This window comes from Gorilla gorilla, chromosome 9, assembly GCF_029281585.2.
Source record: "Gorilla gorilla gorilla isolate KB3781 chromosome 9, NHGRI_mGorGor1-v2.1_pri, whole genome shotgun sequence".
In the NCBI taxonomy this organism is placed as follows: Eukaryota; Metazoa; Chordata; class Mammalia; order Primates; family Hominidae; genus Gorilla; species Gorilla gorilla.
Window position 1 is genome coordinate 66,763,554 of NC_073233.2, and position 26,675 is coordinate 66,790,228.

A 26,675-nucleotide genomic window follows, 5' to 3' on the forward strand; every position below is an offset into this window, starting at 1 on the left:
GTGTGAGCCAATCTAGTTCTGGGATGGTCTGAAACCTAGGGTTGACTTGGGATCTGCGACTACAGGGACTAGCCTGGTGCTAGGCTGTCCTAGATACTGTATCCACAGGGGCTAGCCTAGAGGTTGGATCTATGGACACTGGCTTGGTGACTAGAGTTGCAGGGGCCAGCCTGGTCCTTGCAACGGTCTGAAACCTGGAGTTGTGGAGGCCAGCCTGATCCTGGGAGCAGTCAGGAGCCTGGAGTCACTGGGGCTGGCCTGGTCCAGGAGCAATCTGACACCTAAGCATGGTGTAGATCTGTCATTAGGATATAACCAGAAACCAAGTCCACCAGGCAAGCCTGGAGCCTGGGCTGTGGGATCTGCTTTGTCATAGTCTGCAGGTACCAGCCTAGAGTTTGGGGTCATAGGGGCATACCTATTACTGGATTTTACTGAAGCAGGCTCTGTGTTGGAGACCAAGGCAAAGTTCAGTGCCTACTTCCCTTTTCTTCTTCCACACAAAGATTGCCTCTCTCTGTGCTCTGCTGTCTGGTGTTGTGGCAGGGGTAACACAGGTAATGTAAAATAGTTCTTTCTATGCTCTTCAATTCATCTTTTCTTATTTCACTGCTACACAAAGATTCTGTAACATTTCACCTGGTTTACTTAGCTCCTGTGAAGGTACTTTTATGCATAGATAGCAGTATAAATTGATGTTTCTGTATGAGGATAAGTGCATTTCACTGATGTCCAGTTTTACAGCATTCAATAGATTTCTATATAATGATTTTGAAAGTGCCTCAGCAGCATCAGAGACAGGTCTCCTGCTAATTTGGAAAGAAAGATGGCAGATCTATTGTTAAATGGTCTTATCAAACACACACATATATACACAGGATAATAATAAAAATAGAGCAGACAAATCTTTTGGAGGTGATGAATATGTTTATGACATAGGTTGTGGTCATACTTTCATGAGCTTGTATTCCTCCCTATATTCATCAAAGTTTATACATTAAACACATACAGCTTTTTGTATGTCAATATACCTCAATAAAGTAGTTTTACAAAAAAATACATAAACACAATACAGGGAAAAGACTGTTGGCATCATTCTCCATGAAGTATGACTTGAATTTCAGGTTTCTGATGGTTATTGAACTTCCAGATTTCCTGATTACAGGTAGAATTAGAGAAATGATATGATGGGCTAGAAAGGAAAAAAACACTATCTGAGGATGAGTCAATCAAATTTTCCATTAACATAATAGAACTTGTTGTTCAAGGTATTCAAACCAGTATCAGGCTAGAGGGAGAAAACAGTTTCCAGATCAAATATTTGTGTAAACTAATTTAACTGAAGTCTCAAGAGGAAGAGACACATGATGAAATATCTGGAGGCACAATATGCAAAATTCATCCCAAAGCGGAAACCAGCATCTTACAAAACAAAAAACAATGGCTTGGGATACAGAACGTCTGAGTTCTGGTCTCAGTTTTGTGTGTGCAATCATGTGTCCACTTTCCAGGAATGAGTTTCTTGAGACTAGAAAATCTCTAATAAACCTCCTAGCGGATTTTCCTCTCTTTCAGGATGTTAGACAGGTGCCCAGATCAGCTTTTCGGTCACAAAGGATGAAGAAAGAAGGCTTCGGGTGTCTTTCTTAACCACAGTTTTAGGACATGGTTTTAGAAAATGCATTGGCAGTGACTAAGCAAATAATGAAATCTGAATTTGGGGTAGAAAAATGGGAGATAGGAGATTAAAAAATGAGAATGAAGACATTTAGGAGCAACAATGAGAGTCCCCTATTGCTTCATAGTATAGTCAAAGTTTCTGTTTTTCTCTTCTTTAGACTCTGAGATAACTAGAACACATCAGAGAGCTTTAAAATGTTCTAGGATGCCCAAACCAAGAAAGTGTGTCCTGTGGATCCTACACCTTCCCAATTCCGTGATCTAGCTAAAACCATATACCACTTTCTGATTTCTCTGGAGGCATTGAAACCTCATCACCAACCCAGAAGAGTTTGGCATGACTTGTTCTCTCCATGAACTACCTAAACATCCCCTTTCTTCCTCTGTAAAAGCTTCAAGATTCTACCTTGGTGTCAAGTTTTTCTACAGAGGCAGAATGTTGTTTATCTCAAACTCCAGAGACCCTCATCCTTTTCTGGGATCCATTTAAATTGGTGCTATCAGTCTTTTTGACCATAAAGGCAAGTCTCCACAAAAACCCTAGGAAGTTTTAAGATTCTATGGATAGGTGCCAACAGCTATCAGATGTCTTCCTAAGATGGCTGCTGCATCCTAGTTTTACATTGCTAAAGGTTAATGAAGAACATTGATATGAATGAGGCATCCCAGTGACCCTTGACCCATTGTTAGAGTACTCAGAGGGTGAGGCTCCACCAGCCTCCCATAGACACACAGCCATGCAGTCCCCATTCTCCACCATGAGCAAGAGCTTCAGGGCCTCACTGGGGTTCAAAGATGGCCAGCTCCTTCCCACCCTTTGTAGTATGAAGTATACCAGCAAATAAAGATAGACCAAACATTGATAATATAATGGCTTTAAAATGTGTATATTTTATAAATGTATGCTTACGACAACAAAAATGCCATGCAATACTATTGTCCTATTCACAAGAACGGAACAAGAATTATAAAGCATTGATTCAGAGTGGACACTTGGCAGTATGTAATTTATGGTGAAACTGTTCCCTCCATTCTGTCTGAGTTTCTGTACCATTGGGTGATAGCGCTGGAATCTCAAATTTGGGACGCTTTGTGAAAGTGGGGCCATGCCCAAACGGCTCTCCTAGGTGTCTACTCCACCATGACCTCATGATGTACCTGCAGAGTCCCAAACGATGGAAGAACATTTAGGGGTAGCCAGCTGGAGATGCCTAGAATCACAGGTCTCTCACACAGCCTGAAAAGCCCAAAGCTGATTAACATAACCTCAGCACCTGTGACACCAGAATTCATTGCTTCCATTCAGAGAGCCCATGTCCGTGCCAGAATCCAAGCTGCCACGAGTGTTTCGGGAAGTCACTTATGACTAACACTGAATATGATGAGACTGATATCAGAACTGAGCTAGGCCCAGAGAGCCCGAGGCCATGACACCTAAGGCTAAACCTTTCAGTTTTGATCCACAGACTAGACACATCAGAGAAGTGGACTTGGAGAATCCCCTGCTGCAGTCCTGCAGAGTAATCACTTTGTCAGATACCATTTGTTTCTGAGAGGAAGGCATAGGTGTCTAGTTCCAACCTTATCCCACTGCACCTCATAAGCACACACTGAGTTCTAGAGAGACTCCAGAGCTGGTCTGAAAGGCTGATGCAAAGTAGTCTGCTCTGGAACTGAAGTGGTCTAAGAAACTGCCAAGCTCAGCAGCCCTACAGATGGGAGAGGAGCCCACAGATGGGAGAGGAAGCTACTCTCCTGGCCAAGGTCCTGAGACAGAGTTTGCCAGGAGCATAGGCAGATTTCAGGCCAACTGGGGCTAGCACTGGCGCTGGAATTGAAACCTCCCTTGTAGTCCCATATAAACATAGAAATTTACCTGTCTGGTCTTAAAGCTTGAAACTCTCATTTGTTTAATATGAATTTCTTCCTTAGTAAAGGACCCCTAGCTCCCTCAAAAAGCATCAAAGAATTGAAACTCACCAGATGATCCCATCCAGACAATGGGACACCAGGCTTCTCACAAATTATGATTGCTTTCTTATGTCTCCTGAGTTCCTGTTTTTCTACACATTGTTACGTTTCTTCCCTGCTATGTAAACTCATAATTTTAGTTGGTCAGGGAGTTGGATTTGAGACTGAGCTTCCATCCCCTCTGCTACAGCATCCTATTCAGCCTCCTTCCTTGGCAATAATTGGTGATATTGATTGGTTTTCTGTGCGGTGAGCTGCAGGACCTAGACCACACCCCTGGTGTTTCAGTAAGATTTTGGTTCTCTGACCAGGAACACTTTGGCTTGGCTGCCATGAGCCGGGAGTCTCAAAGCCCTCCTGAGCAGCTGCTTACCCAATTTTGGCTGGAGATGAGTTCCCTGTCTCTGAGGCCAGCCGCGGCTGGCTCCAACCATGTTCCTGATTGCCTTGGAAGAACTGCCTTTGAAATTTGACATCCAGAGAGGTGACTGTCCTTTGTGGACCCAGACAGAAGAATGTGCTCCTCTCAATTTGGGAAATTTTTAAAGGAATTTCCACTTCCAGTTTGAACAAGCCCAACTGATGAAGTGAGGGAAGTATGCTGACTGTCCAGTATGGACACTCTTGGGGACTTGACATTTTGTGTGTGTCCAGGCAAGTGAGTGTCTTTTGTGGGTACCACACAGTGGGATCAGCTCCTCTCCATTTAAGAAACTCTGAAGGAATTGTCATTTGCAGGTTTATTGAGTTTAACCAAGGGAGAGAGGAAGCAGCCCAACTCTTTCAGTTTCTACACTTTTGGGGCTGTTTGATCCTGAAGTAGTTGGATAGTGTTTTAGTGATTGTTTGCATGTGTCTGATATAGTCATGGAAAATTAGAATTTGATAAACCGATACTCTTTTGTAAGACTGTTTGGCCCCAGTGTAGTTTGGAATCTGGAGTTGCTGTTGAATGGGAAAGTAGATTGAAGTTCCATGTATCCAGGCTTTTGCACTGCTGCTGTTGGGCCAGGTTAGTATGTGGTGTTCTCCTGTGGTGCTGTTTGACCACAGTGTTCTTTGGAGTCTGGAGAGGTTTGCCCTTTAAAAATTAAACTGCCACAGAAATGGCTTTACCCAAAATTTTGGTTCACAGCCTTCACTGGGTTACATAACAAGGCTAACAAAGTTCAGCCCTGTGGACATGTTTGCAGACTGGTGGGTTTGTATTGCTATAGCTAGAGTTCCCAGGTAAAAGCTATTGGGTCTTTGCATGTATATACATCTAGAAGTGTTTATGTATAGGCACATGTATTACATTACATGTTGTCACTACCAAATTGGCTTATAAATAAAACAGCACTCATAGATTAAGTTAATAAGTCCAAAGCATTTTTCATGTTCATGTGACTTAAGTAAATCTTTAGCAAGCTATCATTAAAGTTATTGTAAAATAAAAATAGAAATGTCTTCAGAATTGTCAGCATACATTTTTGTCTGGGTTTTATATTTCTCTCTGCTAGATATTTTGAGGCATCAGAGTTTGGCACAGAAGTTTATAAAACTATAACCAGGAGTTTGAGACCAGCCTGGGAAACAAAGACCACCCCCCCCATCTCAATAAAATAAAAATAAAACAATTAGCCGGGCACAGTGATACATACCTGTACTCCCAGCTACTCAGAAGACACGTGTGAGGTTTGTTTGAGGCTGAAAAGTCGAGGCTACAGTGAGTTGTGATCCAGCCACTGCACTCTAGCCTGGGTGACAGAGCAAGGCCCTGTCAAAAACACAAAAAGAGGCAGAGAATGCCAGTGGGGCACAGGAGCATTGCAGAGAGACCAGGGGAGCACTTGGAATTTTTAATAGGCTGGTCAAAGGAGGCCTCATTGAGCAGGTGGCTTTCAGTGAAGACTTAAAGAAGGTAATAGCATTTTCTCCAGGTCTAATGACAAAACAGAATGCAGGCAAAAGAAAAATCACAGCCAAGTTCCTGAAGCATAGAGGCCAATGAAAGTGAGGTCAGGGACGTGACTGGAGGGATGTCAGGGAGGTGACTGGAGTCTAAGTCATGGAGAACTTAGAGGGCTGTTATAAGGCATTTATATCTCTTCCTCCTAATGCGACTGGGAGTTACTGCAGAAGTTGCACAAAGGAATGACAAAATCTGACTTTTGTTTTAAAAGGAGCATTCTGGTTTTCCATTGGGAAAAGACTAAAGACATTCTCCATTCATAAGAGACTGCCAAAAACTGTGAAATATCTAAAAGTTTACCTAACTTGGGGCACTTTTTCATAAATGCTGGCAGATGACACAAGCTTCCGGGGTCAAAGACAGGATTTTATGACTCATTCAACAGGTAGAAAAATTTTTGTTTGTGTCCGTGCTCCTGGCTCCACAAGTCCTATAGAGGAAACAGAGAAAAGCAGATTAATGTTGGAAATGCAGCAGATGTGTGCTGCAGCCAAGGAACCCTGAATTTGGGAAGCCTAGATGTTTTATAATGTACTGTGAGCAAACCTGTCTGAACTTTGCTCCAGAGGGAGACTTATCTTTCTCTTACTGAACAGTAAGCAAACCTGCCCTCCACTTCAGAAGAAAGCAATATCTCTAGCTTCCAAGCTGTCCTCTTTACAAACATCCTTGAAAAGATAGCAGCAAACGCTGTCAATGTCCATGCTCCTGAAACATGCAGAAATGTGAGAGAGGCCATGAAGAATTTTCTCCCAACCACAATTAGGAGGATGTCATAATGGATTGGATGTAAAGTGAATGAGGAAAATATACTTAAGAAAAACTCCAACACTATGTTGAATAGGAGTGGTGAGAGAGGGCATCCCTGTCTTGTGCCAGTTTTCAAAGGAAATGCTTCCAGTTTTTGCCTATTCAGTATGATATTGGCTGTGGGTTTGTCATAAATAGCTCTTATTATTTTGAGATACGTCCCATCAATACCTAATTTATTGAGAGTTTTTAGCATGAAGGGCTGTTGAATTTTGTCAAAGGCCTTTTCTGTATCTATTGAGATAATCATGTGGTTTCTGTCTTTGGTTCTGTTTATATGCTGGATTACATTCATTGATTTGCATATGTTGAACCAGCCTTGCATCCCAGGGATGAAGCCCACTTGATCATGGTGGATAAGCTTTTTGATGTGCTGCTGGATTCGGTTTGCCAGTATTTTATTGAGGATTTTTGCAATAATGTTCATCAGGGATATTGGTCTAAAATTGTCTTTTTGGCTGTGTCTCTGCCTGGCTTTGGTATCAGGATGATGCTGGCCTCATAAAATGAGTTAGGGAGGATTCCCTCTTTTTCTATTGATTGGAATAGTTTCAGAAGGAATGGAATCAGCTCCTCCTTGTACCTCTGCTAGAATTCGGCTGTGAATCCATCTGGTTCTGAACTTTTTTTGGTGGGTAGGCTATTAATTATTGCCTGAATTTCAGAGCCTGTTATTGGTCTACTCAGAGATTCAACTTCTTCCTGGTTTAGTCTTGGGAAGTTGTATGTGTCCAGAAATTTATCCATTTGTTCTAGATTTTCAGGTTATTTGTGTAGAGGTGTTTATAGTATTCTCTGATGGTAGTTTGTATTTCTGTGGGATCGGTGGTGATATCCCCTTTATCATTTTTTATTGCATCTATTTGATTCTTCTCTTTCCTTCTTAGTCTGCCTAGTGATCTATCTATTTTGTTGATCTTTTCAAAAAACCAGCTCCTGGATTCATTAATTTTTTGAAGGGTCTTTTGTGTCTCTATCTCCTTCCGTTCTGCTTGATCTTAGTTATTTCTTGCCTTCTGCTAGCTTTTGAATGTGTTTGCTCTTGCTTCTCTAGTTCTTTTAGTTGTGATATTAGGGTGTCAACTTTAGATCTTTCCTGCTTTCTCTTGTGGGCATTTAGTGCTGTAAATTTCCCTCTATACACTGCTTTCAATGTGTCCCAGAGATTCCAGTATGTTGTGTCCTTGTTCTCGTTGGTTTCAGAGAACATCTTTTTTTCGGCCTTCGTTTCATTATGTACCCAGTAGTCATTGAGGAGCAGGTTGTTCTGTTCCCATGTTTTTGAGTGGTGTTGAGTGAGTTTCTTAATCCTGAGTACTAGTTTGATTGCACTGTGGTCTGACAGACAGTTTGTTATAATTTCAGTTCTTTTACATTTGCTGAGGAGTGCTTTACTTCCATCTATGTGATCAATTTTGGAATAAGTGCGATGTGATGCTGAGAAGAATGTATATCCTGTTGATTTTGGGTGGAGAGTGCTGTAGATGTCTATTAGGTCTGCTTGGTGCAGAGCTGAGTTCAATTCCTGGGTATCCTTGTAAACTTTCTGTCTCGTTGATCTGTCTAATGTTGACAGTGGGGTGTTGAAGTCTTCCATTATTTTTGTGTGTGAGTGTAAGTCTCTTTGTAGGTCTCTAAGGACTGGCTTTATGAATCTGAGTGCTCCTGTATTGGGTGCATATATATTTAGGATAGTTAGCTCTTCTTGTTGAATGGATCCCTTCACCATTATATAATGGCCTTCTTTGTCTCTTTTGATCTTTGTTGGATTGAAGTCTGTTTTATCACAGACTAGTATTGAACAAAGAGGTAAAGGGGGCAAGAGCCAGGCTGAGCCTAACACCTTCCCTAAGGATGTTCTTTTGATTTCCTGGCTTCCTGACAATTTGGGATCGAAGATGAATGCTTAGATTCTTTAATCTATGGTCCAATTTCTTCGAAGTGTGATATGCTAAATAATTGTAGGAAGCAAAATAGTCCTCTTTACTTTACTAACTTTGTAGTTATTATGTGTATTTTAGCATCGGATCTATAGCATCAAACCATAACTTCCTATATATGCATTGCTTTGAACAAGGCTAGTTTTTATGAAGTGAGTCAATAAAAAAAACATATTAAAATATAAAAGTTCCACAGGACACATATATGACCAACAAAAAAGGAAAGAATGAAATATGCTGCAATTTACTTTGAATTACATTCACCTTGTCAGATTCCATAGTATACCATGTTTCTTTCAATGTTGAAAGTCAATTTGATTTTGAATAATAACTGTTTTGGGTGGGATACAGAATTTATCCCAAAAAAAATATTTTTTTCTTGTTGGTTTTTAATCACAATGATAATATATGCTGAATATACAAGGGAAAAATTTAACATGATTTTAAGAAGTTAATAACCTCTCATTTCCCCTCCCCTCCTCTCCTCATTTCCTACCCTTTGGGGTAATCAATGTCCTTGTGCATATTAACATACACTGATGATCTCTCCTGTCATCACTTTTTTATTTTTTTATTTATTTATTTTTTAATTATACTTTAAGTTTTAGGGTACATGTGCACAACGTGCATGTTAGTTACATATGTATACCTGTGCCATGTTGGTGTCCTGCACCCATTAACTCCTCATTTAACATTAGGTATATCTCCGAATGCTATCCCTCCCCCGTACCCCCACCGCACAACAGGCCCCAGTGTGTGATGTCCCCATTCCTGTGTCCATGTGTTCTCATTGTTCAACTCCCACCTATGAGTGAGAACATGGCGTGTTTGGTTTCTTGTCCCTGCGATAGTTTGCTGAGAATGATGGTTTCCAGGTTCATCCGTGTCCCTACAAACGACATGAACTAGTTCAACCATTGTGGAAGTCAGTGTGGCGATTCCTCAGGGATCTAGAACTAGAAATACCATTTGACCCAGCCATGCCATTACTGGGAATATATCTTGTCATCACTTTTTAATTTGCCTTTGACGTATGGGCATCCCTTTGGGAAAATCAATACAGCACTAATATATTCATTTTAATAACTGTGGCATTCCACAGAGCCAATACAATGCTATTTAGTGAGTCTTTCTCGTGCTGTTGGGTTCAAATTGTTCATACTTTGTTGCAAGTACAAACAATGCTTCAAAAAATGTCCTCTTATACATGTCTTTACATCCTGGAAACTTTTCTCAATACAATTGATTTCCAAAAGGGATATCTCCAAGTCAGAGTTTATTTTATCATAAGTAAGCACTGCCAGATTACCTTCCCAAAGGATTCCAGTTTTATTTCCATTAGCAATGTGTGGAAGAATTGTTTCCTCACGTTCTCACTGGCACTGAATGTTATCTCTCTTTTACTTTATGCCAAACTGGTGGGTGAAAGATGGCATCTTATTGTAGATTTAATTGGCATTTCCATGACTAGTGATAGTCAACATATTATATTTTCATATGTTGATCAGTAATTTGGGATTTACTTCTGAACTCTTTGTATTGTTTGACCATGTTTACACTGGGGTTTTTTGTCATTCTTAAAATTCTGTAAGTGTTTTGGATACTAGGGATACTAACACAAGGCATATGCTACAAATTTGTTGCCCAATTTAGAATTATTTTCTATTTTGTTGATGGAGATTTTGACATGAAGAAATTTTTAACACTCCTGTAATCAAATATGTTATATTTTTCACTATGACTTCAGAGGTTTTGTTTTCTTTAGTTAATAATTAAGAAGATTTTTCCTACTCCAAGATCATGCAAGTGTTTTCTTACTTTGTCTTACAGTGAGTTAATTTTTACTTTTGACATTTCAATCTTCATTCTATTTAAAACATGTTTTTGAATAGCATGAAATAACATTCTTTTATAGTTTTATTCCTTATGGCTGGCTAATTACATTAGTACTATTTATTAAATAAGTCATTCCACTACTGAAACATAAATGTCTATTTTGTCATATCACCTTTACATATTTTTGTATCTATTTCTGTATTTGTTTCTAGTCTTTTCTTATGCTATTTCATTGTTTTGTGGTAAATTTTAATATCTAATAAAGCAAATCACCCTTCACCAATACTTTTCTTACTTTCCTATTTCTTATACACTTAAGAGCTATATGAACATCAACTAATTTTTCCAGTTCCCCACCAAGTACCCCAACTAACTATTGCAATTGTGATTGGTATTGTCTAAAAGACAATTGTGGAAAGATTACTATTTTTGCGATACTACATCTTGTTATCTAGAAATATGGTCTTTTTGTCACTTTTTTCAGCTTCTGTTCTATGCCATCTTGTAAAATTTAAGTGTTTTCCTCTAGTAAACTACGTGATTTTCCATTAAGTTTACTTTTTGTTATTTTATACTATTTGTTCAGATTATTAAATTATTTTTCCTTTTCTATTTCTGAGAATCTTATTTTGTTATTGCTTTTCATTTGTATTTTTGATTTCCAAATATGTCACACTCTTCTTTAAATTCCTGTTTGTGTAGGGTGTTATTTGTTTTTGTTTTTTGTCAAAGTCTCTTGGATTTTCTCAATGCATAATACTGTAATCTACAAACAAAGCTATTTGCTGCTTCTTTGCCAATCCTAGTAAGGGTTTTTAGTTTCTTGACTTATTGCATAATGTGCAACCTAAGGAAACAATACTAACTAAGAATAATAATATTTATATACTAGTCTCATTCCTGATTTTAATAAAATAGCTATAACAACATATATCTAGAATTACATTTGATTCTGTCTATACATGTTTAGAGCATTTTCCTCTTGTTCCTACTTTCATAGAACTTATATTTATAATGGAGAGTAAATTTTATATTCTTTCATTTTTGTCTTTTCTATTTGGCAACCTATATACTCATGTAATTTTTCCTCCTTTAATTTATCACACTAAAAGATCTTCCAATCAAAGTCATTCTAGCCTTTCTAAAACAAACTGTTCCTGTTCACATTTTTTTACCTTTTTTTTATTATACTTTAAGTTCTATGGTACACGCGCACAAGTGCAGGTTTGTTATATAGGTATGCATGTGGCATGTTAGCTTGCTGCACCCATCAACTCATCATTTACTTTAGGTATTTCTCCTAATGCTATTCCTCCCCCAGCCCTCCAAACCCCGCCCTCTGAAAGGCCCTGATGTTCCCCATCCTGTGTCCAAGTGTTCTCATTGTTCAATTCCCACCTAGGAGTGAGACCATGCTGTGTTTTGTTTTCTGTCCTTGTGATAGTTTGCTGAGATTGATGGTTTCCACCTTCATCCATGTCCCTGCAAAGGCCATGAACTCATTCTTTTTTATGGCTGCATAGTATTCCATGGTGTATATGTGCCACATTTTCTTAATCCAGTCAAACATTGATGGACGTTTGGGTTGGTTCCAAGTCTTTGCTATTGTGAATAGTGCCAAAATAAGCATGCGTGTGCATGTGTCTTTATAGCAGCATGGTTTATAATCCTTTGAGTATATACCCAGTTATGGCATCGCTGGGTCAAATGGTATTTCTAGTTCTCGATCTTTGAGAAATCACCAAACTGTCTTTCATAATGGTTGAACTAATTTACACTCCCACCCACAGTGTAAAAGCATTTGTATTTTTCCACAGCCTCTCCAGCATCTGTTGTTTCCTGACTTTAATGATCGCCATTCTAAATGGCGTGAGATGGTATCGCATCGTGGTTTTGATTTACATTTCTCTAATGACCAGTGATAATGAGCATTTTTTCATGTGTCTGTTGGCTGCATAAATACCTTCTTTGGAGAAGTGTCTGTTCAAATCTTTTGTGCACTTTTTGATGGGGTTGTTTTTTCTTTTAAATTGGTTTAAGTTCCTTATATATTCTGGATATTAGCCCCTTATCAGATGGGTAGATTGCAAAAATTTTCTCCCATTCTGTAGGTTGCCTGTTCACTCTGATGACAGTTTCTTTTGCAGTGCAGAAGCTCATTAGTTTAATTAGATCCCATTTGTCAATTTTGGCTTTTGTTGCCATTGTTTTTGTGTTTTAGTCATGAAGTCTTTGCCCATGCCTATGTCCTGAATTCTATTGCCTATGTTTTCTTCTGAGGTTTGTATGCTATTAGGTCTTACATTTAAGTCTTTAAACCATCTTGAGTTATTTTTGTGTAAGGTGTAAGGAAGGGATCCACATTCAGCTTCCTACATATGGCTAGCCAGTTTTCCCACCACCATTGATGAAATAGGGAATTGTTTCCCCATTTGTTGTCTTTGTAAGGTTTGTCAAAGATCAGATGGATGAGATGTGTGGTGTTATTCCTGAGGCTAGGGTTTTGTTCCATTGGTCTGTATATCTGTTTTGGTACCATGCTGCTTTGATTACTGTCGCCTTGTACTATTGTTTGAAGTCAGGCAGTATGATGCCTCCAGCTTTGTTCTTTTTGCTTAGGATTGTCTTGGCTATTCTTGCTCCTTTTTGGTTCCATATGAACTTCAGAGTAGTTTTTTTCAATTCTGTGAAGAAAGTCTTTGGTACCTTGATGTGGATGGCACTGACTCTATAAATCACCTTAGGCAGTATGGCCATTTTCACAATATTGATTCTTTCTATCCATGATCATGGAATGTTCTTCCAATTGTTTGTGTCATGTTTTATTTCATGGAGCAGTGATTTCTAGTTCTTGAAGAGGTCCTTCACATCCCTTGTAAGTTGGATTTCAAGGTATTTTATTCTCTTTGTAGCAATTGGGATTGGGAGTTCACCCGTGATTTGGCTCTATGTTTGTCTGTTATTGGTGTATAGGAATGCTTGTAAGTTTTGCACATTGATTTTGTACCGAGAGACTTTGCTGAAGTTGCTTATTGGCTTAAGGAGATTATCAGCTTAAGGCTGAGAAGATGGGGTTTTCTAAATATGCAATCATGTCATCTGCAAACAGGGACAATTTGACTTCCTTTTTTCCTAATTGAATACCTTTCATTTCTTTCTCTTGCTTGATTGCCCTGGCCAGAACTTCCAACACTCTGTTAAAAAGGAGTGGTGAGAAAGGACATCCTTGTCCTGTGCTGGTTTCCCAGTGGAATGCTTCCAAATTTGCCCGTTCAGTATGATATTGGCTCTGGGTTTGTCATAAATGGCTCTTATTATTTAGAGATACATTCGATCAATACCTAGTATATTGAAAGTTTTTATCATGAAAGGCTGTTGAATTTTGTTGAAGGCGATTTCTGCATCTATTGAGATAATCATGAGATTTTTGTCTTTGGTTCTGTTTATGTGATGGATTATGTTTGCTGATTTGCATATGTTCAACCAGCCTTGCATCCAAAGTATGAAACTGACGTGATCGTGGTAGATAAGCTTTTTGGTGTGCTGCTGGATTCAGTTTGCCAGTATTTTATTGAGGATTTTTGCATCGATGTTCATCAGGGATATTGGTCTAAAATTCTCTTTATTTGTTGTGTCTCTGTCAGGCTTTGGTGTCAGGATGATGCTGGCCTCATAAAATGAGTTAGGGAGGATTCCCTCTTTTTCTATTGATTGGAATAGTTTCAGAAAGAATAATACCAGCTCCTCTTTGTACTTCTTGTAGCATTCGGCTGTGAATCCCTCTCTCCTGGACTTTTTTTGTTTGGTAGGCTATTAATTATTGCCTCAATTTGAGAACCTGTTATTGGTCTATTGAGAGATTCAACTTCTTCCTGGTTTAGTCTTGAGAGGGTGTATGGTTCCGGCAATTCATCGATTTCTTCTAGATTTTCTATTTTATTTGCATAGAAGTGTTTATAGTATTCTCTGATGGTAGTTTGTATTTGTAGGATTGGTGGTGATATCCCCTTTATCATTTTTTATTGCATCTGTTTGATTCTTCTCTCTTTTCTTGCTAGCGGTCTATCAATTTTGTTGATTGTTTCAAAAAACAGCTCCTAGATTCATTGATTTTTTTGAACGTTTTTGTAGGTCTCTATCTCTTTCACTTCTGCCCTGATCTTAGTTATTTCTTCCCTTCTGCTAGCTTTTGAATTTGTTTCCTCTTGCTTCTCTAGTTCTTTTAGTTGTGATGTTAGGGTGTCGACTTTAGATCTTTCCTACTTTCTCTTGTGGACATTTGGTGCTATAAATTTCCCTCTACACACTGCTTTAAATGTGTCCCAGAGATTCTGGTACGTTGTTTCTTTGTTTTCATTGATTTCAAAGAACATCTTTATTTCTGCCTTCATTTCGTTATTTACCCAGTAGTCATTCAGGAAAAGGTTTTTCAGTTTCCATGTAGTTGTGCAGTTTTGAGTGAGTTTCTTAATCCTGAGTTCTAATTTGATTGCACTGTGTTCTGAGAGAGTTTGTTGTGATTTCTGTTCTTTTACATTTGCTGAGGAGTGGTTTTTTTCCAATTACGTGGTCAGTTTTAGAATGAGTGCGATGTGCTGAGAAGAATGTATATTCTGTTGATTTGGGGTAGAGAGTTCTGTAGATGTCTATTAGGCCCACTTGGTGCAGAGCTGAGTTCAAATCCTGGATATCCCTGTTAACTTTCTGTCTCATTGATCTGTCTAATATTGACAGTGGCATGTTAAAGTCTCCCATTATTATTGTGCGGGAGTCTAAGTCTCTTATTAGGACTCTAAGGACTTGCTTTATCAATCTGGGTGTTCCTGTGTTGGGTGCATATATATTTAGGATAGTTAGCTCTTCTTGTTGAATTGATCCCTTTAGTATTATGTAATGGCCTTCTTTGTCTCTTTTGATCTTTGTTGGTTTAAAGTCTGTTTTATCAGAGACTAGGATTGCAAGCCCTGCTTTTTGTTGTTTTCCATTTGCTTGGTAGATCTTCCTCCATCCATTTATTTTGAGCCTATGTGTTTCTCTGCATATGAGATGGGTCTCCTGAATACAGCAGATTGATGAGTCTTGACTCTTTATCCAATTTGCCAGTCTGTGTCTTTTAATTGGGACATTTAGCCCGTTTACATATAAGATTAATATTGTTATGTGTGAAATTGATCCTGCCATAATGTTAGCTCGTTAATTTGCCCACTACTTGATGCAGTTTCTTTATAACATCAATGGTCTTTCCAACTGGGCATGTTTTTTTCAGTGGCTGGTACCTGTTTTTCCTTTCCATGTTTAGTGCTTCCCTCAGGAGCTCTTATAAGGGAGGCCTGGTGGTGACAAAATCTCTCAACATTTGTTTGTCTGTAAATGATTTTATTTCTCCTTCACTTTGAAGCTTAGTTTGGCTGGATATTAAATTCCAGGTTGAAATCTGTTTTCTTTAAGAATGTTGAATATTGGCCCCCACTCTCTTCTGGCTTGTAGGTTTTCCGCTGAGAGATCAGCTGTTAGTCTGATGGGCTTCCCTTTGTGGGTAATCCGACATTTCTCTCTGGCTGCCCTTAACATTTTTTCTGGTTTCAATCTTGGCAAATCTGACAATTATGTGTCTTGAGGTTGCTCTTCTCAAGGTTGCTCTTCTCAAGGAGTATCTTTGTAGTGTTCTCTGTATTTCCTGAATTTGAATGTTGGCTTGCCTTCCTAGGCTGGGGTAGTTCTCCTCGATAATATCCTGAAGAGTGTTTTCTAACTTGGCTCCATTCTCCCCATCACTTTCAGGTACACCAATCAAACGTAGATTTGGTCTTTTCACATAGTCTCATATTTATTGGGGGCTTGTTTGTTTCTTTTTACTCTTTTCTCTCACCTTCTCTTCTTACTTTATTTCATTAATTTGATCTTCAATCACTGATATCCTTTCTTCCACTTGATTAAATTGGCTATTGAAACTTGTGAATGCATCATGAAATTCTCGTGCCATGGTTTTCAGCTCCATCACGTTTTAAGGTCTTCTCTACACTCTTTATTCTAGTTAGCCATTCGTCTAACCATTTTTAAAGGTTTTTAGCTTCCTTGCAATGGGTTACAAGATGCTCCTTCAGCTCAGAGAAGTTTGTTATTACCAACCTTCTGAAGCCTACTGCTGTCAACTCATCAAAGTCATTCTCCCTCCAGTTTTTTTCCATTGCTGGCAAGGAGCTGCAATCCTTTGGAGGTGAAGAGGTGCTCTAGATTTTGGAATTTTCAGCTTTTCTGCTCTGGTTTCTCCCCATCTTTGTGGTTTTATCTACCTTTGGTCTTTGATGTTGGTGATCTACAGATGGGGTTTTGCTGTGGATGTCCTTTTTGTTGATGTTGATGCTATTCCTTTCTGTTTGTTAGTTTTCCTTCTAACAGTCAGGCCTCTCAGATGCATGTCTGTTGGAGTTTGCTGGAAGTTCCTCTATACCCCTTTTGCCTGGGTATCACCAGTGGAGCTGGCAGAACAACAAATAGTATAGAACAGCAAATATTGCTGCCTGATCCTTCCTCTGAAAGCTTCATCCCAGAGAGGCACCCTCTTGTATGAGGTGTCTTTTGGCCCCCACTGGGAGGTATCTCCCAGTCAGGCTACACAGGTGTCAGGGACCCACTATGAGGCCGTCTGTCTGTTCTCAGAGCTCGAACACCATGCTGGAAGAACCACTGCTCTCTTCAAAGCTGTCAGACAGAGACATTTAAGTCTGCAGAAGTTGTCTGCTGACTTTTGCTCAGCTACGCCCTGCCCACAGAGGTGGAATCTATAGAGGCCATAGGCCCTGTTGAGCTGTGGTGGGATCTGCCCAGTTGAAGCTACTTGACCACTTTGTTTAGCTACTCAAGCCTCAGCAATGGCGGATGCACCTCCCCCTGTCAGACTGCAGCCTTGCAGGTTGATCTCAGACTGCTGCGCTGGCAGTGAGAGAGGCTCCATTGGTGTGAGACCTGCTGAGTCAGGCACGGGAGGGAATCTCAAGGACTGCTGGTTGCTAAGACTGTCGAAAAGTGCAGCATTTGGGCAGAAGTGTACCATTTTCCCAGGTGGAGTCTGTCATGGCTTCCCTTGGCTAGGAAACAGAAATACCCCAACCCCTTCTGCTTCCTGGGTGAGGCAATGACCCATGCTGCTTTGGCTCTCCCTCAATGGGCTGCACCCACTGCCCAACCTGTCCCAATGAGATAAACCAGTTATCTCAGTTGGAAATGCAGAAATCACTCATCTACTGCATCTAACTTGCTGAGAGCTACAGACTGGAGGTGTTCCTATTTGTTCATCTTGGAAGTGCTCACATTCTTTTGCTATACTACTGAATCTTTTATGCAGAATTTTTATATATGTATTCATAAGATAATATGGTCAATAAGTCTCTTCTTGTTATTTTTTTAACAGATTTGGCATTAGGAACTTTTCATTTTTTTCCAAAGCTTAATATTATAATTATGTGTTTGTTTTGGCTTGTGTACAATTTAAATGTAAAATAATCTGATTTTGGCTACTTCTTATTTCTTAATTTTAAATTTTTTCTTTAGATACAAGGGATACATGTGCAGATTTGTTACATGTGAATATTGCATGATGCTGAATTTTGGTGTACAGACAGATCCCATCTCCCTGGTAGTGAGCATAGTACCCAATAGTTTTCTAACCAGCCCCTCTGTCTCCACCCTCTAGTAGTCCACAGCATCTATCGTTCCCACATTTATGTCCATGTATGCTCAATTCTTAGCTGTCAGTTATGAGTGAGAACATCTGATATTTGGTTTTCTGTTACAGCATTAATTTGCTTAGGATTATTGCACTGTGGAAAGTAGTCTGGAAATTTCTTAGAGAACTTCAAACAAAGTTACCATTCCACCAAACAATGCCATTACTAGGTAAATAGCCACAAGAAAATGAGTGATTCTACGCAAATAACACATGCATTTGTATATTCATTGCTGCACTCTTCATAATAGGAAAGAAATGGAATCAACCCGGGTGCCCATAAATTGTAGACTGAATTAAAAAAACGTGGTACGTATATTCCCGTGGAATACTATAGAGCAACAGAAAATAATAAAATATTGTCCTTTGTAGCAACATGGGTGGAGCTGGAGGCCATAATCCTTGTCCAATTTTTAAATGGTAGATTTTAAATTTAATTTCTGATATTTTATATTAGTTTGTTGAGGTTTTCTATATTTTTGGAAATCAATTTTGATAGTTTATTTTTGAGGGATAACATCCTTTTCTTTTATCAATAAATATGTTGCCTTTGAGTAGTATATAATCTTCTATTATAATTTTTTTGTTCTTTTCTCTCTTTGCATTCTCATCTCTCATACTCTATGCTTATTTTTTTTATTTTTTGCTTTTTCTCTGTATCTTATATTTCCTTAAAATGCCTTACCAGAAGTTTATCCCTCTCTCTCTTCTCTTTCTGTTTTTGCCATTTAAAAATGAACTTTGGTTTTTATATATCCTTTACACTATGTCTTGTTTTCCATTTCATTATATATAGCTTTCATTTTTATAGATAGTTCCATTTGTTTTCTTCTCGTTTACTTTGATATTCTTTTTATAATTCCTTGAATATTTACTTGGATATTTTCAGTCATTTTCTTAAAATCGGGTCTTTTAAAACATCTACTATTTTAAATTCACGGAAGTTTTGGTTTTGGCCATATTCAGGAACTTCCATTCATAAAAACACTCGCAAATTCTTGAAGTTTTCTTTAAAATTACTTACACTATTTTCTCTTTTTTCTAAAATAATATTAATATTCACGGCTAAAACTCTCACACTTATTGTTTATATTTCCCCTGAGAAACAGAAATTCATCTTCCCATGAAGTCTGTGGCTTGCCAGAATGTGATCACCAGTCTCTTTTTTTCAAACCCATAAGTCTAACACCACATAAATTACCCAGAGTGCTGCCAAAATTTCAGTTATTTCACTCTATTTTGTGGGCTTCTGGCTTTAAAGACAGTGTCACTCTTTGAATAGGCTGATATCCTGTAGGCTTGGGAAAATGCAATGTCTCATTAACGTTTATATTCACTAAAGTATCTTGCCCAAGCCCTGGACACTGTAGATTCCAGGACACTATAGATTCTAGGTGTCTGGTGAAACACTAGGCACTAACATTTAGATAAATCACAGTTAAATTTATTTTGAGCCAAGTTTAAGGACTTAATCCTAGAGATACAGACTCAGTACATCCCAGAATGTGTCACACAGGAGGTTACGTGGGGGCACAGTATATATAACAGGAGGATACCTGTGGCCCAGGAGGTGAGAAAAGCAGGGAGAGAAGCAACTGTTGCAATCTTCTGATTATGCTGGGTTCTCGGTGATGCTATATATAAAGTAAAGTAAGTGTGCAGTTGAGTGAGTAGGGAGAAAGCTGAGGCATCTTAAGACCTGGTGGAAGGTGGCTGATTTCATTCTGTCTTTTTTCTGGATCTGATAAGCAGTTTTATAACCAGTACTTGTCAGTGAAATATTTAACAAACTCCAGTTACACAGGCAAGAGTTCATCAGTAGCTTATAAGCCTAGGTTTTATTATCCGTGTGCCCACCTGCAGCCATCATGGGCCACTGGTAAAATTTTCTTTTGAACTTTCATTTTTCTGATAATTGCAATCAGTGAGAGGTGAAGAAAAAGTTCAAGGGAATGATCTGACCTTTCACCATCCTAAACAGGAGATGACTGACAACATGGATTCATACACAAACGTATATTGTGTGTTCTCCAAAGAGACTAAAAAGTCACAAGAAGTTTTGAAATATGTGAGATCATAAACTGGAAACAGATACTCCAAATCCACGATAACGAGTCTGAAGAAATGGGGAAGCAGCTGTGCTTCTCAAATTGAGTCATCAACTAATATTATTAGCATCACCTGAGAGCTCAATAGATATGTAAATTTACAAAAACTCTGGGGACTGGGAGAAGTAGAGCAATCTGTGGTGTGACAAAGACTCCAGCAGATTGTGGTGTAAACTCAAGTTTGATAACGACTAAGCTTTGATGTATTAATCAGGTGGGAGCAGTGTAAGTAGAGAACTCCAAGTCTGACAATATTGCTTTCTTGGCTTTCTTCCCAGGTCTTCAAGAAAGTTTAGGTGAGGGGATAAGAGTGGCTGCATTTTCAAAGTCACTGAAGATACAGCAATCGAGAGCAGTCCTCTTTATTATGGAGAATATCCTGAAGTTCCATGACTCCAATAAAAGCAAGCTGGAAGCTGAGCTGAGTCAGGCCACCCAGATGATGAATTTGAGAGACAAAAACATGTGCTGATCATTTATAATTGCTATTCCTTGTACATTTTTGTTATTCACATAAGTGAGTTTTGGAATGAAAAGAGGATGAATTCATTCTTTGGGATGAATAAAAGTTGTCAATGGTCAAAATACACAACTTTGCAATGGTGGGTCGTTAGACAAGAAGAGTCTCTGGGATCTCTAGAATGTGACGGCACCCAGAAATTACAAGGGTGAGGATGAATGTTGTTGTCTTTCTTTTGTTTTCTACTGTGAAACTCCCAACTTTAAGAATGCCCTGCTGGTTGTCTCTTATTCAGGGCTGGTGAATGATAACTGGAGGTGAGGGAAGAATGAGAGGAGCCGGTGTTACATCAAGCGCTGTATAGGAGGCCTGCCAGCAGCCTGTATGCTGGGTCCAGATGGGGCTCCGGTATCATGATTAACCTTGGACTCTTCTTGTGATGTAGGAATAGCCTACAGCATGGAAAAATACCAAAGGACAGGCGACATGGCACGGGTGATCATGGGATTCATGAAATATCTGCATCAGAATAGTAGTTCATTTTGTTTCTCTTTTCTAGAAGTAAATGAAGACTCCCACATATTTGTGGGGCAGTTCTGTTCCTTCGAGGCCACCTGTGAGTACCACCAATGGACCTGATACCCAGAGAATCTATTTCCATTTTAGACAATGAAGCTACTTAGCAATCCTGTGCAAGCCATCTCTTAATATATCCGTAGAAGAAACCATAGAATAGTTTTCTTCACTTACAAATGTTTATTTGGCATTTATGATATGCCAGGAGTTTTTCTAACACAGAGACTTGATGTTAAAAGACACAGCCATGCTCTTGTGGAACTTACAATCCAGGCTGGAGGCAGGGGAGGGTATAGTCTTTAAATATGCTTAAGTGTTGTAGGGAAGGATGGGGTTAGCAGTAAACATGTAACTAGAAAGCCAGGCTCAGTTCTTACCTCTTGGAATCAGAACTCTTTATGAAATGTGGTTGACAGAATCTGCTATCTGGAAGATAAAAGAAGGACTTTAATAAAATTGTCAATAGAATATGCCTAATCTATATGGATACTTTATTGGAAATAAATACCCCTGCTATATATGGATTTATGAGGCAATGGCTACAATAAAGAATGGAATCAGTCTCTTTGTTTAGTGATTAGCAAGGTATCAAAGTAAAGCCTCAGACAAATGGATTTCCTGCTACCTTTCATCATTGTTACGCAGAAAAGGTAATCTAAAGAATCAAGTGGACTGGCCTTGGGACCTCTGCCATGGAAATGACATTTGTTGTGCCTCCTTTCTCCTACTCTTTCTCACTTCCTCATCATTATTGAAGCATGGCACAGGGCAAGGTGTTGTATGTGAACCTGGTTATAAGTTCAGCCTTTGGTGTTTGTACCACTCCTATCTTAAAGGGTCACGGGCATGCCAGGGGAAGTGACCACTAAGGTGAGGACTGGAGAGTGAATAGGAGTGAGCCAGACAAAACAAGTGGAAAATCTGGATGACGAAAAGGACACGTGCCATGCACTATCATTAGAAATTTCTAATTGAGCACTTATATTACAATTCTGAATCCCTGATCTTAAAAACAATTACACTTCATGATCAAAAGGTGGCCTCCTTTGGCTCCGGTCTTCTGCCCTGCCATTGATACTTGCCATTGGAACTCTGCCAACATGGTGAAACCCTGTCTCTACTAAAAATACAAAAATTAGCTGGGAATGGTGGTACATGCCTGTAATCCCAGCTACTCGGGAGGCTGAGGCAGGAGAATTGCTTGAACTGGGACCTGGGAAGCAGAGGTTGCAGTGAGCCAAGATCACATCACTGTACTCTACCCTGGGCTACAGAGGGAGACTCTGTCTCAAAAAAAAAAAAAAGAAAGAAAAAAGAAAAAAAAGAAAAAGAAATTGGAAGGCAAAAGGAAATTTGAATGCAGAAGAGAAGAAGGTGATGTGATGATGATGAAAGCAGAGAGATAAAAGATGATGTGATTCAGAGACACAAGCTAAGGGGTGAGGACAGACTCTATGATCCGGAAAAGGCAAGGGAGTTGATTTACCCACGTTGCCTCCAGAAAGAGCTGGCCCTGCCAGCATGTTGGTTTTAGCCCCATAAATCCTATTCTGAACTTCTGACTGCCATAAATATAACACATTGTGTTGCTTTAAGTCATAATATTTATCATAATTTGTTACAATGATAATAGAAAACTAATACATCATAGACATAAAAATCATCTTGAAAATTTAAAGTGAAGCTTTAAATTTGCAGCTCAACCTAGCAACCCCTTGTGGTAAAAAGCAAGTAAGAAAACCAAATTTTTACTCCAAGCCACAAAATTTAATTTAGTGGAGCATCTCAAAGCTCCTCAGAGTGTACTCAGAATAAAAAGCAAAGTTTTTCATCAAAGAAGTCGTCTTTATTTAAGAAAGTGTTGAGATAAAAGGTTATCTTGACACTAATGATTGGCATTGGGTGATTTTAATTCTGAGATGTCTGTCCTCATAAAGGAAATTATGAGACCATAGGATTGAGCTTCTAATTTTCTGTAAGAGTTCAGAGGAGGAGGAGGGTAAAACTGTTAAGGGCGAGCTTAAACAATACCCAGATCCTGGATAATCAGATGTCTTTTTTGCTAATATAGATAACCATATTTGTGTTTGAATTAATGATTTTCCACTGATAAGATTTGAAAAGGACAATGGAACTAATCAACAATATTTCTTTGGGGTGCATTTCCACTGATGCCAGCCACAAGGTCAAATCTTAAGCCCAACATTATTCAGTGTCTGTAGGATTTTCTCATTATTATCTGCCACATGAGCATAAAATGGGATTTCTTTCTGAGAAAGATACTTTTCAAGATGATAAACAATTTGTGACATGTTGTAAGATGTAAGATATAAATAGTTTCAGTAAACATTTTTCAATGCCACCATGATGTCCATTCCCCTCTCAGGAGGACTCTTGTGAGCCCTAAGTGAAATAATATGCATAAAGATCTTGTCTAATGAAGGCTCTGTTCATGCTCAGCACACAGTTGCTAATGTGACGCCCTTTCTTTACCCAAGCAATTGTGTACCCCATCATAATTTAGTCTCAAATTCTACATTTCCAAGTACAGCCTTTGTGGCAACTCAATAATTCTATCAAGGAATTTGGGAAACAAAAGGTAAAATCTCACTTGTTATCGTCACCCACTTTAAATAACTCCATCTTGTCATTACTTGCAGTCTTGTGTTTCTTTGGTAATTCCAGCATAAAGAGCATGGTTTTCATGTAATCTACGTGCACTGATTTTGAAGTTGCAACCCTTCTTATTGCTTCATCCAAGCCCTCCTGGCAACCTGGAGAGAGGAGAAAGACAGTTACTGCTTTATACCTTCCATATCAGCTAGGACTAAACCATGGATCTTTTTCCTTTAACTCAGACTAGTTAGATTGGATCTGGAAAGTTTGCTCCCAGTTGATAACCTCGGAGCATGACCCCCTCTAAGTTGTCAGGAGCTTTGATGAAGATGTGGTAAGTGTTGGAATGATGATCCCAGTCATTTTTTATCTCCTGATACAACAAATATCATACATAGCCCCACAATTACAAAATGCCCTTGCATAGGCCTAGAGTACTAGAGATTCACTTGTTTGAAACATTCGGTTTTCTGAAGATAGGTGTAGAAAATGGCCTTGCAGTCGCTTCAAGAATAACTCACTATTTAAAGACTGAAGATAATTTGTTTCTTTTAGGGCACTAAAGTGAGCTGTCCTTGAGAGGGTGAATAAATAGCTCCATTGTCTCTAATGGGAAGTGTAACCAAAATGGTGTATGTTAAGGATTTAAAAGAGAAGGTGCCTAAGGTATGGAAAAAATATAAGGAACAGGTTTGGCAAGGCTCCCGGTTTTTGGCAAGGTGACACCTGACCTAATCCTAACCCAGGACTCTGGGGCTGGCTCAGTGATTGGCTCTTGGAATACATGTGAATAGATAAACTTTTGGAAAGAACTATCATTCCAGAGCCAGAGTAGTACCTAGAATAGACAGCTCAGTCTGGCTCTACATGCCTGCCTACCCTCTGCTGATGACACTGCCACTTGAGAGTCCTTGCAGGTGAAAACACTTCTTAATCACTTTCAGCCACAGAAGTCTAGGTTGGGATGTATTCCTATGATCAGAATCTTGATGGACTAGATTGACTGCTTGGAATCCTAATTTTATTTACACATCCAGGGTTATTGATCACTGGATCTAAGTTCAAGCCTTATCTCACTGCCCTACCCTCTCTTCCAAACAGCTCTTCCCAAACCTGCATACATCAACAGTGTCAATGTTCTCACCACCCCTCAGTTTCAGTTCCCTCATTGCCACACAGAGAATGTCTGGAGAGTGACTGCCCTGGTATTCAGTAACTATTGCTCCTAACTGGTTCTCAGGCCGAGTAATGATGATCTGGTAATCTGTCCAGGCATCTACCATCACCTCCATTTTGAATAGGTTTTTATTTTTTATGTTGAAAATGGTGCCGTATGCCTATAATGCAACAGAACAAAACAGGAGGTGATGAAGTTTTTCTACAATATAAAGTCTTTTATGAGTCATGGGAAATAAGGACAAGAAGTCTAGGAGGACTTAGGATGGGACCAGTGCTTCCAAGGTGGCTCATTGGGCTACTCATTGAGAGTTATGCTGCAAGAGGGAACAATAAGCATCCACAAGAATCCATATTAACACCCGAATCATTAGGAACTGCCTTCCCTGATATTCATTCATTTTTTTAAAAATTCATGCCATTTTCTCATTTTTTCTTTATTTCATAACATATTATTTATTTGGCATCTATTGTGTATCAGGTCTCTCTTAAGCACTCAAAGGTGGATATGATATGGCCACAACCCTAAAGTTAAGTTTAGAAGGATAGAGAGTACATAGTTCAACCATTGTAGGACACATGGTCTGAGAGATATATGTATGTGGTGGTATAGGATCCCAAGGAGGAAAAGCACTACCTGTCTAGGAAATGATAAGGAGACTTACATAAGGAGTGATATCTGAACTGGGTCTTGATTAATATGTAATGTCTTTTTCTGGCAAAATACAGAATGAGAGCAAGTTATTACAAGTAGGAGAAAAAGCATGAGTGAAATGATTAAGAGTATGGGAGATGATATCATGCCTACTGAACTGCGAAGGGCTTAATATTTGTAGCATGTGGTATATGGCAGAAGAATGTTGAGAGGCAAAATAGAAAAGGCTGGAGAATTTCGTGATAAACTCTGTAACCCAATTAAGCCTTAGAGATGGACTCTGCAAATTGCTATGGCAAATTTTAAACCCAGGGAGTGATATGATCCTATATGTGTCATAGAGATGACTCTCATCAGAAAGTTGTAACTAGGCTGTTAATATTGCATATAAGGAAATATTGCAAATACCTGAAAGAGATGACAAAGTACACCAAAGATAGCAGAAGGATGAATTCAAAAGATGTTTAAGAGGTCACAAAAAGGAAACAAAGTAGGTGATTGACTGGATATAGATATTCAGGTTATCTTTGCACAGATTCTGATTTTAGACTTGCATTCCTATCTCCCCAGTAAGGTACTGAACCCTGAATCTGTCCTACTCTCAACTCAACCCTCTCTTCTTTGATCTCCTCCTACTCCCTTACCTTTACGGATTCAGGGATGCTCTTTTCCAAGGATTTATACAGAATCTGCAGCTTCTGAGTGTCATGAAGCACAAACATCTTACGTAATGCTTCAGCTTCCTTCCCTCAAGAAGATGATCTAAGGAAATAAACACAAAAACCAAAATACCTAGAGAGATATGATAGGTGTCCAGAAAGAAGAGGAAGGAGAAGTCACCAGGGACATCATACACTGTTAACAGTGAGGGCTTCAGAAATTATCTAGTCCAGATTTTTCAGTTTACAAATGAGAAACTAAAGCCCAGAGATGCAACTAGACCTCAGGGCTCCTTAGTAATCTCCATACAATTCCACTTAAAAAGTACATTAACATATCTGGCAAAGTATATCTCCCATGCTCATTTGATTCAAATCAGCAAAAGAACATGGAGAGTGAATGCCTTCAGCTGTCCAGACACGAATAAAAAATAGTGCATCTCTTCAGGGATTGTCCCTCTGGAGAGCCCCCCAACCCCAAGCATTGAAGTACTTGCTCTAATGTTGC

The 26,675-nt window shown here is 39.0% G+C and overlaps 1 long non-coding RNA gene and 1 pseudogene across 1 annotated transcript in view; one reads left to right on the forward strand and one right to left on the reverse strand.

Moving 5' to 3' along the window:
- Positions 1 to 20,607, forward strand: part of LOC129525495 (uncharacterized) — a 39,054-nt gene extending 18,447 nt beyond the window's left edge. The window contains exon 3 of the long non-coding RNA XR_010135478.1: positions 20,304 to 20,607. This is a non-coding gene — a long non-coding RNA (uncharacterized lncRNA). The remainder of the gene's footprint in view (positions 1 to 20,303) is intronic.
- Positions 5,727 to 26,256, reverse strand: LOC101125997 (glycine N-acyltransferase-like protein 2; annotated as a pseudogene).
- Between the last annotated feature and the right edge of the window lie 419 nt (positions 26,257 to 26,675).